The sequence below is a fragment of the Cupressus sempervirens genome, chromosome 4, assembly GCF_028749045.1.
Source record: "Cupressus sempervirens isolate cs-2001-9-10 chromosome 4, ASM2874904v1, whole genome shotgun sequence".
Lineage (NCBI taxonomy): Eukaryota > Viridiplantae > Streptophyta > Pinopsida > Cupressales > Cupressaceae > Cupressus > Cupressus sempervirens.
This window is the reverse complement of record NC_143121.1, coordinates 567,064,961-567,084,920: the sequence shown is the minus strand read 5'-3', so window position 1 is coordinate 567,084,920 and position 19,960 is coordinate 567,064,961.

Below are 19,960 nucleotides of genomic sequence, written 5' to 3'. Positions count from 1 at the left end.
ACCGATCCCTTACCAACAAGGGGGTACCTAGAGATTTCAAGTTGAGAAATCCCAGGGAGATACTTCTAGGAGAGAATTTTGGACCAACTTTTATCCTACTCATTACACCACCTCCAGTAAAGTTTAGCATCCAAGGCCTTCCCAGTCATAGCTAATTGCCTCAGACCTAACCCACCATATTGTTTCAGGCTACAAACCACTTCCCAACTAACCAAGCTCCATATGGAAGACTCCAAGCAACCCGCCCATAAAAATTGTCTCACCACAGAATCAAGGTCTTTCAGGAATCCAATAGGGGCAACTTGAAGCATGCATCGATAAATGGGCAAAGCCTGCACAACTAACTTAATCAACTAGACCCGACAAGCAAAGGATAGCCAACGATGAGTCCAGTGATTAACTTTAACCCAAAAATTATCCAAAATTATCTACCAAGACTCCTTAGGAAGTCTCCTCACTGAGATGGGAATACCAAGGTAATTCAGAGGGAGGTTGCTGATCTGAAATCTTAACATACGATCAATCCTTTGTTGAATGCGGCCCGGAGTATTAAAGAAGAAAATGGAAGATTTTCCTTCATTAACCTGTTGCCCATAAGCAACCAAATAAACATACAAGATCCTTCACAAATTAAATGCCTCTCACATAGTAGCCATCCCTATCAAAGAAGTATCATCTACAAATTGTAGACGAGTCTGCGTAGGTAAGGTGCCACCCCATTTCCAACCTTGAATGAAGCCATCCTCCACATTCCACTTAATCCACCTCCCCAAGCCTTCTACCAAAAGAATGAATAGATAAGGGGAAAGAGGATCTCCCTGACGAAGCCCTCTAGAAGCTCCGAAAAGCTCAGAATGACTTCCATTAATAAGCACCAAAAAGGACACTAAAGTTACACAGCTCCAAACCCACTGAATCCATTGCTCCACAAAACCAAAAGCACTCAAAATCTGATGAAGGAAGGACCACCTCACCCTATCATAAGCCTTAGCCATGTTAAGCTTGATAAACACTTAATCCACCTCCCCAAGCCTTCTACCAAAAGAATGAATAGATAAGGGGAAAGAGGATCTCCCTGACGAAGCCCTCTAGAAGCTCCGAAAAGCTCAGAATGACTTCCATTAATAAGCACCAAAAAGGACACTAAAGTTACATAGCTCCAAACCCACTGAATCCATTGCTCCACAAAACCAAAAGCACTCAAAATCCGATGAAGGAAGGACCACCTCACCCTATCATAAGCCTTAGCCATGTTAAGCTTGATAAACACTTAATCCACCTCCCCAAGCCTTCTACCAAAAGAATGAATAGATAAGGGGAAAGAGGATCTCCCTGACGAAGCCCTCTAGAAGCTCTAAAAAGCTCAGAATGACTTCCATTAATAAGCACCAAAAAGGACACTAAAGTTACACAGCTCTAAACCCACTGAATCCATTGCGCCACAAAACCAAAAGCACTCAAAATCTAATGAAGGAAGGACCACCTCACCCTATCATAAGCCTTAGCCATGTTAAGCTTGATAAACATCACTTTTTCATTTGCATTAACCATAGAATGGATAACCTCAGTTGCAATAACAATTCTATCCAAAATTTGCCTGCCTGCAACAAAACCACCTTACTCTTCAGAGATCAGTTCCACAAGCCCCTTCTTCAACCTGTCTGCAATAATTTTGGCAATAATTTTATAGATAACATTGCATAAAGAGATGGGCCAAAATTGGCTTAACTTATTAGCCCCCTCATTCTTGGGAATAAGGGTAAGAAAGGTAGCATTCAGAGCCCTTAACATCTGCCTATTGTGTTGAGACTCCTGAACCACTGTGAGAAGATCAAGCTTGATTATATCCCAGAATTATTTGAAAAACTCTATTGGGAAACCATCCGGTCCTGGTGCTTTCCCTTTCTTCATATTAAACACAACCCCTTCAAGCTCATCTAGTGAGATATCTTTCATGAGCTGCTAATTCAAAACTCTAGATACAAGAGATGGAATACAAGAAAGAATCTGTGCTTCCTTAGGAGACCCCCCTTGAGAGTCTTCACGAAAGAGGGATTCAAAATACTGCACCGTCTCCCTAGACATATCCAGAAAGGAAGAAAGACAATCTCCCCTATCATTCACCAATCCAAAAATAGAGTTACCATGGTGCCTAGCTTTCACAAAGTTGAAGAAGAAAGATGTATTTTTGTCCCCCTCCTAAAGCCATTCAATACACGCCTTCCATTTCCAATACAATTCCTCTTGTAGCTCCCACTCTTCCAATAGTTTGTTAGCCTAAGCCTCCTCTTGAAGCAATTCAATAGTTACCCCTTCCTCCCTTATCCTTCGTGTGACACTATCCAACTCTACCTAAGCCAAAGCCTTTTCATCGAATATGTTCCCAAAATGCAAATGATTCCACTGTTTTAGCTCAAATTTAACATATTGAAGTAATTTAGCAAAGACATACATTGAGGTGCCATAAGTTGATCTTCCTTTCTTCCACCACTCAGAAACCAAGTCATACAAAGATGAGTCCCGTAACCACATAATCTGGAACATAAAAGAAGGTTTTCGAAGCATTTGAGCTGATTTCATACATAATTTAATAGGCCAATGGTCTAAACCTCTCCAGTCCAAAATTTTAGAGTAAGAAGTCCAAATTCCTCCAACCTAGTAACAAGAGACTAAAAATTGATCTAACCTTTCTGCAACACAAAACTCTCCCACCCAACAGTTGTTCCAGGTAAACTGACCATTGTTGGGTTTGATATCCATGAGTTTTAGGGCATTGATATTATCTCATAGCAACACCCACCAGCATTTGATCCAAATTGACCAAACCTGGATTAACTTCATGTTGGCTGAGCTCATCCAAAATCTCAAATCTATTGAAGGTATTGTCTTCTTTCCTTTCCTTAAATGACCTCTTTTGACCCTTATTCCTATTGCGATCCCTAATTAGAGAAAATCCATCACAAGTACCTAGCTCATCATGAGAAATACACTTCCCTTTATCTTTCTCTAGAGGGTTGCTCATAGGCTGTGAGGGCTGGGATTCCTGAGGCATGTTTCTCAGGCATTGCTCTGCAAATGACCATATTCTCGACACAACTGACAACGAAAAGGAAGAGTTTCATAGTCTAAGTGTTGTACCCAAGAATAAGAACCCATACACATCTCTATTGCATCTGGTAAAAGCCTACTTAGGTAAATTTCAACACAAATGCATGCAAAAGTCATTACCTTTTTACCCAAGGTCTGGGATGACGTCCCGATAGGTTTTCCAAGCACCGAGGCCAAAAGGTGTAACACATCTTCTCGACAACATTCCACCTAAAATATTGGCAAGAAAACCTACACTGGGACCCGATTTGGAAGCTCCTCTACAGGATTGAAAATAGCATGCCATGGCTTAATGAATAACCCGACCTTATTGTGAAAATAAGGGCCTCCCTCAAATACCCGGTTGCGATTTGCTATGCAATTAAAAAGTTACCATGAAATAGCTATTTTCCAACAAAATTATCTGCATTTCCCCTTCCAGTTCCCAAGTCCTTCGAGCCTAAACCTCCAAAAATTGCAAAGAGACTCTCATCCCCAAAAACTTACAGTATAAGGAGTGTTGTGATTAATACTCTACATCTTTAGCAATCATTTCAGCTGGAATAACTAGCTTCAGCCTCTCTGTGCACCTCTCAAGGCATCCATTAGTCTTTGGAATCCTTGAGGCATTCAATACCCCAAAATCACTAGGACCAGATTTTGAGACAAACAAATTGTTGTCAAAGGTCTTCATCCCTTGGCTTAAAACCTTAGGGCCTACAGCCGCCCGAAAATCCATTTGGGAACTAATTCCAACCATCATACCCTTGGCATTCACCATTCTTACAAACAAAGAATGGGGAAAGGGCCTTTACCCACCCTAAATCCCCCCCACACCAGAAATCTTCCTAAACCACGCAAAGGGGGCAGACCAAAGCCTTGACCTAGCACACCATGCCTTAGACTGACCAATCTGCAACATGAAAAAGAAAAAACTCTCCACGCACAACCCTCCACCCGTACTGATTTGAATGCTCAACCGCTGGAAATCTGGCCCAATCCATGACCCGACAGCAGAGCCACCCACTCTGCACCCTGTAACCACAAAAACCTAGCATTCGCAGCACAGAAAGAAAATGCACAGAGCTAGGGCATGGGTGCCCTAGCTTGAACAGCATCTCAGACGCTCATCGCCAACCATCACTCTGTCAATCTAAATGTATTGATTGTGAATATTTAGATAAAGACATTATTGAACAATTAATGACAGATATGATGAAAAAGTTCAAATACACACCTATAGAGATAGGTAACGGTATAACAGAAGAATTGTACATAATAAATTAGATGCAAAATGACAATGGGCATTGTCTACAAAAAGAGAAATAAGGGAGAAAACTCTAGCCCAATCCATGCTAGATTTAGGGAATACTTAGATGTCTATTACCCTAAAAGATTTTGCAAATAAATTTGTGCCCAAAACAAGAGCCTATAAGATTTTGAAAAATTAGATAGAAGAGGTTGTGGAATAAAGTACATTAGTGTAGAAAAAGGCATTTGGGTTGTTGACTCTACCAACAACAAAGAAGAGGAAAAATAAATCGAATCAATGGAGCTAGTCAATCTGCCACACACCAATCCCATGTTGATACAAATTAAGGATTACCCAAGGATTGAGAGTGCACAAACTATGACCTCTAGAATTGATGGTTTTCAAATTATATCAATCACAATTGAGGAGAAAGGTCAACAAGATGTAAGTGTTGAGGAACAAGGCAAAGCTCTCATTATGATTCAATATCCAACCCCTATGACCACTCTTGTTATTCACAAAGAAGAAGAAGAAGAGAAAGAGAAAATAGATAAATACACAAATAATATCTTAGGGCCTCACATTGATAGAATAAAGGAGGCTGAGCAGTAGCAAACTAAAGGGTCTCAAAAGCAGAAAGAGGCAATACAAGCTCTAGTACAACTGCCAAGTGTTATGCCTATATATACTAAAACATTGATTGCTACACTTGTACAACATTTCGTACCCACTTTGAATAAGAGTGCTACTACATGACAACATATAAAAGGTTTGAGTGTTGAAGCTACACCATTGCAAATTATATTTCTGAGTGTTAGCATACCAAGATCTTAAAAGATGAAGAAAAAGGTTAAGTCACTTGGGAAAACAATGACATTGGACAAGGTCATTGTTATTCCAAAGTATGACCCAAACATAATTTCTTTTGAACAAATACAAATTTTTAAATAAATCTTGAAGAGATAGAAAAAAAGAAAAAGAGAGATGAGAAGAGAACTTCGGCAATGACATGTGTTTCATGAAATAAAAGACATTTTTGTAGATCATACTGTGAATGGACAAAAACCAATAATCAATCAATTAATTTATATTTTTGAGAAAGTAAATAATGATGATGTTGAGGCTAATGAGAAATTGATGAGATGGTTTGAAATAAAATTGAGCAAAAAGTTATGGAGTGGTTTGAACAGAAAATTGAGCACAAAGTTATGGAGAAAGTTTCAATAGAAATAGCCATAAAATAGGTTGAACTTTCAAATCTTGTACATAGTATAGGAGTTTTTCAGAGTATTTATTCTTTGTATAGAAAACTTAGTGATGTTGAGTTCTTCACATTGGAGGATAAAAAATCTATTGATCAAATTCAAGAAAAATTGAAGTCATCAACAAATTCTTTGAACATGGATGCAAGTTCAAGCTTTGTTCCTTTCAATAGATTGACTTTTGCACAAGAAGGTTAGCTAGAGCTATCCTAAACAATGTTTGAGCCTTTCTTAAATAGGCAATTTTATGCCACCTAGGAAGGTTCTAGACAATGAAACTTAATATGTAGGGCTAACAGACCCTAACAATACATATAGAGTTGGCCAAATACATCTTTGACAATTATTTCAGATATTTTGGGTAGCCCAACTTCTGAAGGCCATAACTCTCGAACCTTTGCTCTGATTGACTATTATAACCACTTTTCAAAAATGTTAGCTCCTGATCTACAAGCTCGAAATAGTGCAAGCACCCTACCATCGAGTTTTCAGATATCATCCAAGCACTCTAAGGCCTCCAATGGTGATCTTGAAGATTTTTCTACAAATTTTTCCATCAAAAATCTGCAATAACTTCTTTGATACTTAACCTAGAGCAATGAGATTTTTATGGTAGGTTTATAACTCCAAAATGAACCTTCTTGTAGAAAATGAGAATATTTTGAGCTCATATGAAAAACTTGCTAAAAATAGCAAATTCCCATAAATAGTAACCACCCTATCTACTAGTCCTTATTAAAATAGAAAAGGCTGAAAATAAAATATTTTTGGGTGATGTAAGATCGCTCTTACACCTAGGATGCTCCTACATCAAACACCCGAGCTAATTTGAGAAGTGACTCCATCACATCTTAGGTATTCAAAGGAAAACCAAGACGGTGAACCTCCTCCCTTGCTAGCCATGATGAATCCTCTACTGGCCTCCCTTTCCATTTGACTAGGTATTCCTTATAAGTTCTATTCCTTGTACTTTTTCCAACAGGACTATCCAGCATCTCCTCAATCTCCTTTGTAGCCAAACTAGCTATTGGAATACTCCACTGTGCTTCTGCAACATCATCCCCATCACCTCCTTCATATTACTCTATTAAATATAAAATATTAAACACTAGTGAAATATTCAATTTAGTAGGCAGCTCCACTTCATAGGCATTTCCAGAATCATGCCTTTTCATTATCTTGCATGGTCCAAACTTCTTCATCTTCATCTTATTATATGTACCCATTGGAAAATGCTCCTTTCTCGAATGAACCATGACATCATCTCCAATCTAAAATTTCTTATACCTCCTTTTCACATTTGTGTAGTGCCTACCCCTAGTTAACTTTTTCGATTTTATTGCCAAACTCTTTTAGGCCAATTTATGCTTATGCTTGATGATTAGTAGCATTATTTTTCTAGATTATTAGATATTCTTTTCATACTCAGTTGATTTTATGATGAGACTACTTTAGTACTAATTACTTCATGTATGAGTTATTATACTTTGATGATGATTATTTACAATAGTTTCAGTTATTTGATGATGTTAGCTAGATAGATTATTTGTACATGTTTTCTATGGATACTTACCCCATACTGCATGTGTAGTGTGCATGTATGTTTTCTTTATGTATGATGTTTTTGAAGTGGTTAAGGAAGGGAGTTGTAGTCACTTGCTAGTTAGGATCTATACGATACACCACTTCTTGACATTGCCTATTTAGTTTAGAATATATGTGTTTGTACATGCATGGATTTTATGCAAATTGTAGGTACTGAGTATCAACTTCCCTGAATTGCTAGGATGAGTGTACCCTATCACAATATCTCAATTGTAAGAGAGGAGAGATAAATTCTTGAGTCTAAATCCTAACATTTAAACCAAATGTCCTAGAAAATTAGGACAAATTTCTCAAATGATCACCCTTCTAAATTTTTCATAGGACGTAAATTCATCATTATAACCCTTGAATTTGATTTTGTGTGCTATATTTTATGATGGGTTTTCATATTTCATCTTGTAGGTCTTTTCTAAAAATTGTATCAGATTAGGGTAAATCCTTAGGGGAAAGTTTGACTTAATAATGATTGGAAAATCTTTTAACATGGTGGCATTCCAAGTGAATGACCTAAAGTCCTCTAACAAGGCTCACTTTTAACAAGGTGATTGAAATCCCTTAATAGGGTCACATTTAACAGTGTGTGTTGTAACCTTTAATAGGGTTGGCCTTTAATAGGGCATCACTTCAGAAGAATGAAAAGGAGTAGCATGTTACTAGTGGTTTTTTCCCAAATTGAGTTTCCACATTAAATCATTGTGTCAAGTGTGCTGATGGATGTGTTGTGTTTTATACTTTACATTTTTGCATGTTAATGTTACAGTAGCATATCAGCTTTGGTTAACATACAATGAATGTATGCATGGTTGAAAAAGTTTTATGTGTTCAATGAATTGTGAAAAGTTTTATTTTGTACATCTAAACCTTGAATAACTGATTCACCCCCTAGTTATTGTAAAAGAATTCCAACACACACAATATAATTCCTTGCATTTCATTGACAAATTAGATTTGTCAGGATACACCAATAATGATTTTCCTTCAATATGTACTAAATAGGGAATGAAAACTCTAATTAAACCTATGACAAACTCTTAAAACATAACCTAACTCTAAAGAGCATAATAAGAGGAGGGAGGGGTAAATTAGTAGTTCAAAAATTTTAAACTCCTAAAAGTTTTCTAAATCAGTAATTTAGAATATACATTTCCTACCATTCCTACAGGTTTGGGATCATCTGGCATCAATTAGGATAAAAAAGTGCAAAGGTTGTCATGTTTAACAAGAAAATTAAAAAATGTAAAAATGCATTTTTTGAAAAGTTGTCATAAAAGTCCTTTTTAACCTTCCAACATTCATAACCATCAAGAGTTAGTTTGAACTGATTGGATGAAGGTATTTAAGACTTATTTGTTAGTTTTATAGATCTCTGATAGATAAAACTATTACAAAATAATAGATGAATACTCTTACTTTTATAATTGCAAAATCAATTTGATTCTTAAATGGTGACTATTCTGTGACTGTTGATATGAAAATGATCTTCAATGATGTTTGTGAATAATCTGTACTATAGAGTGCTTGTGATATTTACCTTTCAGCAAGAAGTGTGAAGGAGAGAGTTTATAATAATCTTGAAATGATAGTGCAGATCGCTGGGGCTTATTATGCCATGTATTAATGTATATCCACAATGATCTGCCTATCTATATATACAATGGTGAATGGTCATGACCTCTATAGAGTCATTACTCTACGTGGCCTTTGGCCATGAGTAATGCCTCTACAATGGCATGACTAACAAACATTAGTTTTTGTAAAGTAATACTGCGTAGTATAAGTAGTTGACAATAACACAATGCCATCGATATTATATCACTTCCATTGGAAATAACACAATGTCAATATAAAGTAGTTTGTCGATTATATAATCTACCAATAAGAATATCAATCACATGTTTATGATAATCATTAACAACTCATATGTTTGTGTGTGTGTGTGTGTGTGTGTGTGTGTGTGTGAGAGAGAGAGAGAGAGAGAGAGAGAGAGAGAGAGAGAGAGAGAGAGAGAGAGAGCAATAATAATAATTAGATAGATATGATATCGGTTTGCATACGAATGACTACTTCTATAGATGGTATACATCAACACTCCCTCTTAGCAAGGGAGAAGTAATATACCTTAGATTTTAGAGTAGAATATCTGATTACTTTATTTGATCTTAACACTTTGAAACAATGACTAGTGAGATAATAAAAATTACCAAGCTATGAACACTATAGTAAGGTACACCATGATCTCTAATTGTCTGAAACAATATCTAGAGTAATCATAATGAATATGTTATGTATGATCTCTAATTGGCCAAAGCAATATCTAGATATTTCCATAGTAATAACATAAAAATTCATTACTCATGATCTCTAATTGTCCGAAACAATATCTAGAGATATTCATGGTAACAAATGAGTTCATTATCTATGATCTCTAATTGTCCGAAGCAATATCTAGAGATGTCCACAATAACAGGTCTATCATTTGCAAGATTGTCACCTTACAAATAATTACCTTCTAAATAAATATGTCCATTAAAGATCATCACATTTCATTACATATATGATGCGACTAAACAACAATAGAAGCATAAAATCACATGAATTGAAACTTTTAAATTCAATATTCAATATTAAAAATTGATCATACCAAGTTTTTCTTTGAAGCATTTCAAATTCACTTTAGCAGGAGGCTTGGTAAAGATATCAACTATTTTCTCATTATTACTAATGTACTCCAGTTGAATGATTCCTCAATTCACCATATCTTGAATGTAGTGGTAAGGAATTTCAATATGTTTGGAGTGATTGTGGAAAACTAGATTGGTTGAAAGCTTGATGCAACTTTGATTATCAAAATGAATCATAGTGGGCTTCAAAGGTCTTTTGAACAAATCTGCTAACAACTTCCACAACCATACCGCTTCTCTAGCACCCAAAGAAGATACAATGTATTCTACTTTAGTGGAACTTAATACAACTAAAGTCTATTTTTTGCTAGACCAAAAAACTATACCAAATCCTAGACTAAAGCAATATCCAAAATTAATCTTACATTTAGTAGGACTACCTTCCCAATCAAAATCCATGAAATTTGATGTTGAATTTATCATATTTGATTCTCATTCCAATAGTACCCTTTAGATATATCAAAATGTATTTAGCTACATGTAGATGCATCTTCTTTGGTTCACACATAAACAGACTCATTGTGTTAGTAGCATAACATATGTTAGGAGAAGTATTCACCAAATACATTAAAGATCCAATAATATGCCTGTGGTAAGTAGAATCTATAGGTTCTAATTTGATCATATCATCCTTCAACTTGTGTAGATTTACTTCCATAGGAGTAGCAGTTGGTTTACATTCCATCATTCCAAATTTTGTTAAAATGTCGACTATATATTTTCCTTGATTTAGAAGAATGTAGTTATCTTGTTGGTAGACTTCTAATCCAAGAAAGTAGTTAAGTAGACCTAAGTATTTCATTTCAAACTCCATTGTGAGTTCTTGTTTGCATTTCTTTATGAGATGTTCCTCACTAGTTATCAAAAAATCATCAACATATAACACAAGAATAATTATATCATCACCATCTATCTTAAAGTATAAGTTAGGATCAACTTCATTTTTAGAATATCCTAACTTCATTAGATAGTTGTCTATCTTTTCATACCATGCTCTTGGAGCCTGTTTGAGACTATAAAGAGATTTCTCTAATTTACAAATGTGATTTTTTTCATCATGAGTGTTGAATTCTTCTATTTTCTCGATATAAAATTCTTCTTCAATTTTACCATTTATGAATTCTATTTTGACATCCATTTGATGAACCTTCTATCCCTTGGATGCTACAATAGCCAAGATGGTTCTAACTAAAGTATATCTAGCAACTAGTGAAAATATTTCTTCATAATCAATATCTTCTTTTTGTGAGAAACCCCGTGCTACAAATTTGGCTTTGTACTTTTCAATACTACCATTAGATGCATGCTTAATTTTAAACAACCATTTGGAAGAAACAACGGATTTGTTTTTAGGTCTTGGTACAACATCCTATCATTTTTTAGTATAGAGTTATATTCTTCAATCATTGCTTCTTTCCAAGATTGATTTGAAAGTGCTTCTTTAACATTAGAAGGTTTAGTTTTTATAAGTTTAGTTAATAATGCAACATAACATGATTGGTTTCTTGTTCTTTTTATTTCTTGAATCACTTCATTAGGTTCAGCCTAATTTTCTTCTATCATTTTCCTAGCCCAAAGTGGCCTCTTTTTTGTTGTTGACATTTTCAAAATCTTCATGATTAGACATAGTGGAAGAGGATGATTCAATATCATTCTCCCTCTCCAATTCTACTTGTTGATTTTCATCTACTTTAAGAATAGATTTAGTAATGTATTCATCACTATTTCTAGAGATATTGAAGGCAATATCTTCTTCAAATTTCACATCTCTGCTAACCTCAATTGTTCTTTGACTTGGAATGAAGATCCTGTATCATTTTGTTGTTTCACTATGTCCAATAAGTATCCCTTTCTTTCTGGAAGGTTCTAGTTTTGTTATTTTCTCTTTAGGAATGTGTATATAGACAAGACATCCAAATATTCTTAGATGACTTAGATTAGGTTTGATGCCTATAAATACTTCTTCTAGAATGGTGTTCTCTAATACTAAGTGTGGACATCTATTTTGAATGTAGAATGTAGTGTTAGAAGCTTTAGCCCAAAAGGAGTATGAAAGTTTTGATTGTGCATCATTTCTCTGTTGGATTCAACAATTGATCTATTTTTCCAGCTAGCAACTCCATTTTTTTGAGGATTATATGATATAGAAAAATCCTTCTTAATCCCAATAGCAATGCAAAAAATTTTAAAAATATTAGAGATGTATTCACCTCCATTGTCTAACCTCAAAAGTTTTATTTTTTGTCCTGACTAATTTTCAACTAAGGCTTTGAACTCTTTGAATTTTGATAAAATGTCAACCAATTCTTTCTATTTTAGAAAATAGATCCAAGTTCTTCTTGAGTAATCATCAATAAAAATTACATAGAAGAAACACTTGTTAAGGGAAGGTACATACATAGGACCGCAAAGGTCAATGTGGATCAGTTCAAGAATGGATTTAGATTTGTGAACACTTTTAGGCAATGATTGTTTAGTATTTTTCCAAAAGCATATCCTTTACAAATACTTAAGTGATCAGTTTTGAGACCAAGTAAACCTTTTACAATTTTTCCTATGGATGATAATGCACGATAGTGAAGGTGACCTAGCCTCCTATGCCAAATTTTAGTGGAATTTGAAGTTTCATGATTAAGAGCTAGGTTTTGATTATTACAAATTTTATATAGAATTCCATCTCTAAATCCAATGGAAATGGATTTCTTGATATTAGAGTTCTTTGGCCAAGATAGATCTTTGTCCTCTTGGAATGTGATTCTAAATCCTTGATCAGTAAGACCAAAAATAGAGACTAGATTTATCTTTATTTCTAGTACATATAAAACATTTTTGAGTTGTAGGGTGATTCTTGAATTTAGATAAATTGAACAAGAACCAATTCCTTTGATAGGATGAGTAGAGTTATCTCCAAGGGTAACTTCTTCTAAGGCTTGTTTAGAGAAAATTTCAAATTTTTCTTTAAATGTGCTAAGATGCTCCACTGTCTATGATCCAAGTGTTGTGGTTTGAGTTTAGTTCACTTGAAAGGGCTAAGTAAAAGCATAGTTTTCTCTTTCTTCTTTCTCTACACCCTCTCCTTCGATTTTTGCTAAGGCTGCTTGAATTTTCTTCTTTTCAGGGCAGAAGTTATGGGATGACCAATTTTATCACATTTAAAATATCTCACTTTGGACCAATCATGTTGCTTATATGATTTGTTAGATTCCTTTTTTTTGTATTTGAATTTTCTTTTCTTGTTTGATTTTATATGAAGTGCTCAAACCTCTCCCTCTTGATTTGTACTTAGTCCTCTTGAGACTAATCTAGATTATTCTTATGTGAATTCATTCTTTAATAAATCAAATTTAGGGAGTTTGGGTTGAGATCTTAAACCTCAAATAAATGTTTCCCATGATAGAGTAAAACCTCTTAGTGCTATCATGCCGAGTTCTTTGTCATGAACTCAATTTTCTATTGTTACAAGTTGATCTTTTAATTCAAAAATCTTTAGAAAGTATGAAGTAATAGATTCTCCATTTTCATCTTTATATATAGTAGATCTTATTTTAGGGTTAATAATCTACTAGTATTGTCAATTTCAAATGTATCTCAAATAGTGGATAACATTTCAAATGTAGTCTTGAGACTGGATATGGATGGAAGAATATGATCTTTTACAGAATCTATTATAATTTTCATTCCTTTATTATTATGTCTTCTCCATGTTACTTTCTATAGTTCATTTTCAAGCATGGATATGTTTGTTTCAATATATTCCTCTAATTCCATTTCCATTAATATTATCATTACTCTAATTTTCCATGATGAGAAATTAGATGCACCCTCAAGCTTATCTTCTAGTCTCACATGATTCACCATTTTAATAATATAATTTAGCTTTTGAAAAAATATCAGATTTTAGATTTTAATTTTGAGTAATAGCTTTTCTTATCACAATGGCTCTAATTCCATGTTAGTTTTATAGATATTTGATAGATAAAACTATCACAAAAATATAGATGAATAATCTTACTTCTATAACTATAGAATCAATTTGATTCTCAAATGGTGACTATTTTGTGACTTCTGATATGACAATGATCTTCAATTATGTTTGCTAATAATCTGTACTACAAAGTGCTCATGATATTTACCTTTCAACACGAAGTGTGAAGGAGAGGGTTTATAATAATCTTGAAATGTTAGTGCAGATCACTAGGACTTATTATGTCGTGTATTGATGTATATCCATAGCGATCTACCTATCTATATATACAATGATGAAGGTTCATGACCACTGTAGACTCATGATTCTACATGACCTTTGTCCATGAAGAGTCATGCCTCTACATTGTCATGACTAACAAACATTAGTCAGTGTAAACCAATACTGCTTAGTATAAGCAGTTGGTAATAAGACAATGCCATCAATATTATATCACTGCCATCGGCAATAATGCAATGCCAATATAAATTAGTTTGTCAATTATATAATTTTACAATAAGAATATCAATCAAATGTTTATGCTAATCATTAAAAAATCATATAGATATGTGTGTGTGTGTGTGTTTTTGTGTGTGTGTGTGTGTGTGTGTGTGTGTGTGTGTGTGTGTGTGTGTGTGTGTGTGTGTGTGTGTGTGTGTGTGTGTGTGAGAGAGAGAGAGAGAGAGAGAGAGAGAGAGAGAGAGAGAGAGAGAGATAATTATTATTAGATAAATATGATACCAATTTTCATATGATTGATTACTTCTACAAACTCTATACATCAACATTATTATATCCTTCTCAGACTAGATCATTAAGTTGTACAGAAAAATCAACATTTTATTAAGGAAAAATTTATTTTCTGGAGCAATATTATCTTGTATGACCTTTTACAGATTGGTGAGGATAGATAATGCACATGTGAAGTTAGATATCTATGTCATCTTTCATTTTCACTTGGTTTGGTTGAATTTTATTAAGTTTGGAGATAGTTACAACATTTTCTTTGACTGTGGGTCTAACATCCTCAATTCAAGGGTTTGGAGCTAAGCAATGGCCTTGACTTGCAATTTCACCATTGGAAATTTATTTCCTTCTATGAAATGCAAGTAGGTAGGGTGTATTTAAAGAATCCAAAGGCTCAGGACAAGAAAAGTCCATTTTACACTTCAAACTTGATGCTCTAGGTTGAATGTAACTATGTATTTAGCTTTAGAATGCGTTGTTTGAGAAAGTGATTAGAAAAAGAAGATTGTGCATCATATTTTCTTGATGGAATAGTTCAACCTTGGTATGTAGGAGTTCACCAAATAAATAGATTAGTTTCATGCACCCAATTGAAGTAATTCTAGCAAGCCCTAGCCTAATTTGATCACCTAGGATAAAGTGTTGTTTATGGTTGCTTTGTGTTGTTGGAGTGAAACTAAAAGTTGGTGTTTGGGAAAAAGTAAGAGTTGTGTTTGAACTTAAGTCCATTTGAAGAATTCTTGATGCCACAATCTTAACCTTTTTTGGAGAGAAGTTTATAAGAGAGACCTAGTCTACAAGAAGGCCAAAAAGCTGCAAATCTGCAATATAGGTAGTTAGCCTTGTGATGAATAGTTTGGTGATTGAAACAAGTATAAAATCCTTCTCTTGAACTAGTTTAGGATGACCTAAGCCTTGGGTTAGAATATTCAAACTTATAGTTCCTTGTGAGGAAGTAGGAACTAAATAGTGAATTAGGAACCTAGGAGAAGGAAAGGTAGAAGGTTGTGTGGTTAAGGCATCAACACATTGATCCATGTCAAAGGTTTGGATTGGAAAGAAGTTCTTGTTGTGTACTCTACATCAAGATGACCCTGATCTGACCATGATCAAATAATTATCATTGGAAGAAAATCACACTACTTCCCAAGAATTTGGATCCTTTTCTTAGAGGGGAAACATATCTATTTCTTGAGGAAGTAGGTATTTTATTCAATGGAAAACCAAAAAACTAATTCAAGTAGGCTATATTTAGATAGTAGTAGTATGAAACTTGGCTAAATTTATTCTTTATAGGTAACTCATGAAGATTTTAATGAAGCAATCATTCAAGTACAAGTGAAAAAGAAGGCAAACTTGAATTACTATGCATAGAAGTATGAATAGACAATCTTGTAGTTGCAACTTAGATTAAAGAGATGTTTTAATATTTCATTTCATCTTGAGGTCAAACACAAGTGATCTTAAAGTGCTCTAAACATTAAGTATTTTTATTTGTAAATGTTGCAAATTAATACACAATAAGAAAATCCCTTGAAATATTTATGCTTAAAACCGAATACAATTTTACTATTTGGACTATTTACAATTGTGAGCTTACAACAAGAATGAAGATTAAAAATCCCAGTTCCTATCAAAATGTTTGGTTCCAATTGCATCAAAATCATCTATAAAATGGCACAAGGAGCCTTCTGTTTTGCAAGCTGAAATGAATCTTAAAAAAGTTTTGCACCATCTCTGGTAAACACCTAAATTGCTAATGTGTAGGCAAGAATTAGCATTAGCCGCTCTTATAAAGAAAATGCAAATTGGGGAGTTTTTATGTAACTAAAATCCTATGATGATCAAGCAAGGAATTTTTTAAGTAATTCAAATCAATTCATTTGATGATCTTGACAAAATTTTAAAACTAAAAAATATCATTACTTTTAGTTGCAATGAGAATCATTAGTATAAATCATACCTCATTGTGACAAATAAAGCCAAATGTGTTCTACTTGGCTTCAAAAAACTATGTCATAAATCATAACTCATTTTCAGATTTCCTACAAGATAATTATATTGAAAGTTTTGGTGATTAAACTATTCATGACCAAGGGATATATATTTCTTTCCAAACAGAATCAATTTCATAATGTGGAAATTAGCAGAGGGTCTATTAAATGAAACCCAAAATACACTGACCTTTGTAAGCTTTTCTCTTAGTTCATTGACCTCTTTTGAATTATACACCATTAAAATATGTAGTAGAAAAATATGTTAAGATATGACCAAGAAATTACCAAGACAAAAGAGAAAGTACAAGAAATACAGATACACTAAAACCTTTACAAATCTACCAATTAGAATTCATATTCACATGCTAACCGATCATAGACCAAAAATCACTCACCAATCAACAATGCTCCATCCAATCATATGGGGGATGTGCATTCCTATGATTATTAGTTTGAACCTGCATCAAAGAACAATGGTTTTTGTATGGAATTAATTCTTGAATTTGTGATGATTATGTTACTTCCTGATGTATTAGTGATAATTGTAACAATAGTTGGGGTCCTCTTTGTCAGTATCCTAGACAATTCAATGGATGGGAAGTAAGTTGTGATCATATTCATACAATAGTTGTTGATAATGATGTACCTATTGTTGCACCTCCTAATTAAGGTTAACATTCTATATTTAATAGTCATAAAAATTGATCAATATTTAAAGTTAGTATAATATGAATTTGGATAAGAATAATATATATAGTCAAAATCATTATCTGGTAAGAACATTTTTATGTCCAAGAACCTTTTAGAAAGATTTAAAAAACTATTTGGAAGTGCATTTTTATAGTTCTAGTGTAGGGCACCTACCAATTCTTGTTTTGGCTTTGTTTGTTGTTTTTGCTTTAAGGCTTTTTGTGACTCTAGCCAAGTTAGTGTGGTGTGTTGGTGTGCTTTGATCAAGTTGATTTGGCTAAGCCTTGTTTAGATATGTGTAAGCTAATAAACACTAGGTGGATAATAGGTGGTCAAAGTAGGTCAAAGTCCATACAAGTCATTGGTAAGTGGGATATGACCCAACTAGGTCCTAAATAGTGATTATGCATCTTGTTTTAGTGTTTGGAACTCATGAAATGTAATGTTGGTTGATTAGGGTCCCAAATGTCAAAAGTTGCTAAGTTGTCAAGAAGTTGCTCGAATGGGTCTAGGGGACAAGAGGAGGCATATTGGTTACTACCTAAATCTCTCTATTGAACCTACTTGGTTCCATTCAAAAAGGTTTCAAGTGTCTAGAAGACAAAAATGCAAAAATTGAAATGTGGTCAGTGACTTTTAAAAGTTGCTCCATAACATTTTTGTGCAAATTTTTAATTATCATGTTGAAGGAAGGAAATATGGTTGGTTTAACTGAATGAGCACCTTGGCAGGTCCTACAATACCTAGAAGAGGACAAATCTATTAGTTAGATGTTGAAAGAGTTCATTCTTACATTTGAATACAAATATTTTGTTACATTTCCCTTTAACAATTTTTTTCTTTTGCAATGCATGTTTGAAATAGTGGATTGAAAATTGACCTTTTTCTTTGGATTAAGTCAATTCATCTTTGTACAATTTTTTTTTCTTTAGTACACTTTCCTTTAAGTGTTCATCTATTAAGGTTTTGGAAATTATTTTGAAATCACCCTGTGTGTTGGTCTTGCCTAGGCAGTCCACACAAAGATGACTCTCCCATGATTTCCCACATTGGAATCATCATGGAAATGAAGAAAATGGGAGAGGAAACATTGTATATAATGTATCATAAAGCTTGGTCCCTACAAATGTAGTTATCTAATTTTCCAATAATGCCCTAGGCAAGTTTTTGATACTTAGGTAGGGAATCATAGTGCTGATATGAAGAGTTTGGGAATTTGAATGTAGATTAGAGTTCAAACCAATTTTGGAAAAGGTAGAGGGATGAGAAATGATGCTTCGTCCAAAAGGAGACATCCCCAAGATCAAATTTGATGCCCTTTTGAAGTGACCCTAGGTGATGTTATAACTTCTTGTTTAAAACCCTTGATGTTAGGCTAAAATCTTGCTTTCTATTGTATGGATAACATGAGAAACTAAAAACTTTAAAATCCTTGATGTCTTCTAAAGGGGTACTTAAATATCATTTTTTTTACCACCTTATTAAAGGAAATTTTGAGATATAGCTTGATTAGCCTAACTAAGAGGCCTAACTGATTAGGTATGTTTTAGTAGTTTTAACCTTGGAGGGAAAATGGGTATTGCAAACTTGTTTAGAATGGTACTAGGAGCCTATGGGAGGTAAAATATTACTTGTGGAGACACTCAACCCAAGTAGGAAAGGGAAATTTCCCATTTTGTTGAAAATTGGTAAATGAAGGTGCCTAGGAAGAGTACCTTTGGAGAAAGCATTTGAGCCATTCATTGATGTACCTTGGTAGGAGGTTTGAGGGAGGATAGATAAAAGGTCCTCTAGAGGTTAAGATTAAGTAAAGAATCCTATCAAGCTAAGAAAAAGCCTAAAAAAATCTTAGGAGAGATAGGGCTAAAGTAAGTGACCAACCTTGTGTTACATCGAGTTCCTAGTGTAGCATGAATGCTAATGATACTATATTGGGGGAGTATCCGAATAATTAAAGAGTATTGATTTTTTTCATTCATGACTACATTTTTCATTGATGTCAACATAGTAATAATTATATAAAGATTGGAAGAATAGCAGTTAGTAATCTTATGATGTACAGAAGCTGAGGAATTTTTAGATGATGCATAGTGGAGGACATGTTTTTGAGGTTTTCCTAATGATGTGGTTAAGAGGAATAAGTTTGATTGATGGTATACGAAAGTTACACTTGATTTACTGGAAGCAGTGTAGAAACTAAGCATTGGAAAATAGAGTTTTGATGATCGATCGCTATCTTTCATCTGAGATGTAATGAAGAGATGTATAGTTACACAATGATAGAGGAAAATCATGTGGTGATGCTAGTGTGTGTGCAAGATGTGGTTTCACACTTTTGAATTTTTGTATAGACTATGAGTTGACAGTGCTATTGTATTTATGAATTAATTAATTGTCTTCTTTTAATTAATTGGGAAAGCCTCAAGGCCAACTCAAAGAATTATTATGAAGATATGATATAAAGGAAATTTATATTCTTTTCTTGTAATGGAAGACTTGGATTAGATGATCAAGTGGAATATGAAGTATTAGTACTTAGTATGAGAAGGAGAAAAATGCTTACTAGATACGTGTAAGTGATTCAAGGGATTATTGGATGTGTAATATGAGATATGTTTAAAAGATTTGAAGGAGAAGAAGTTTGGTTGACATGACAAAGATAGAAGAAAGAAGAA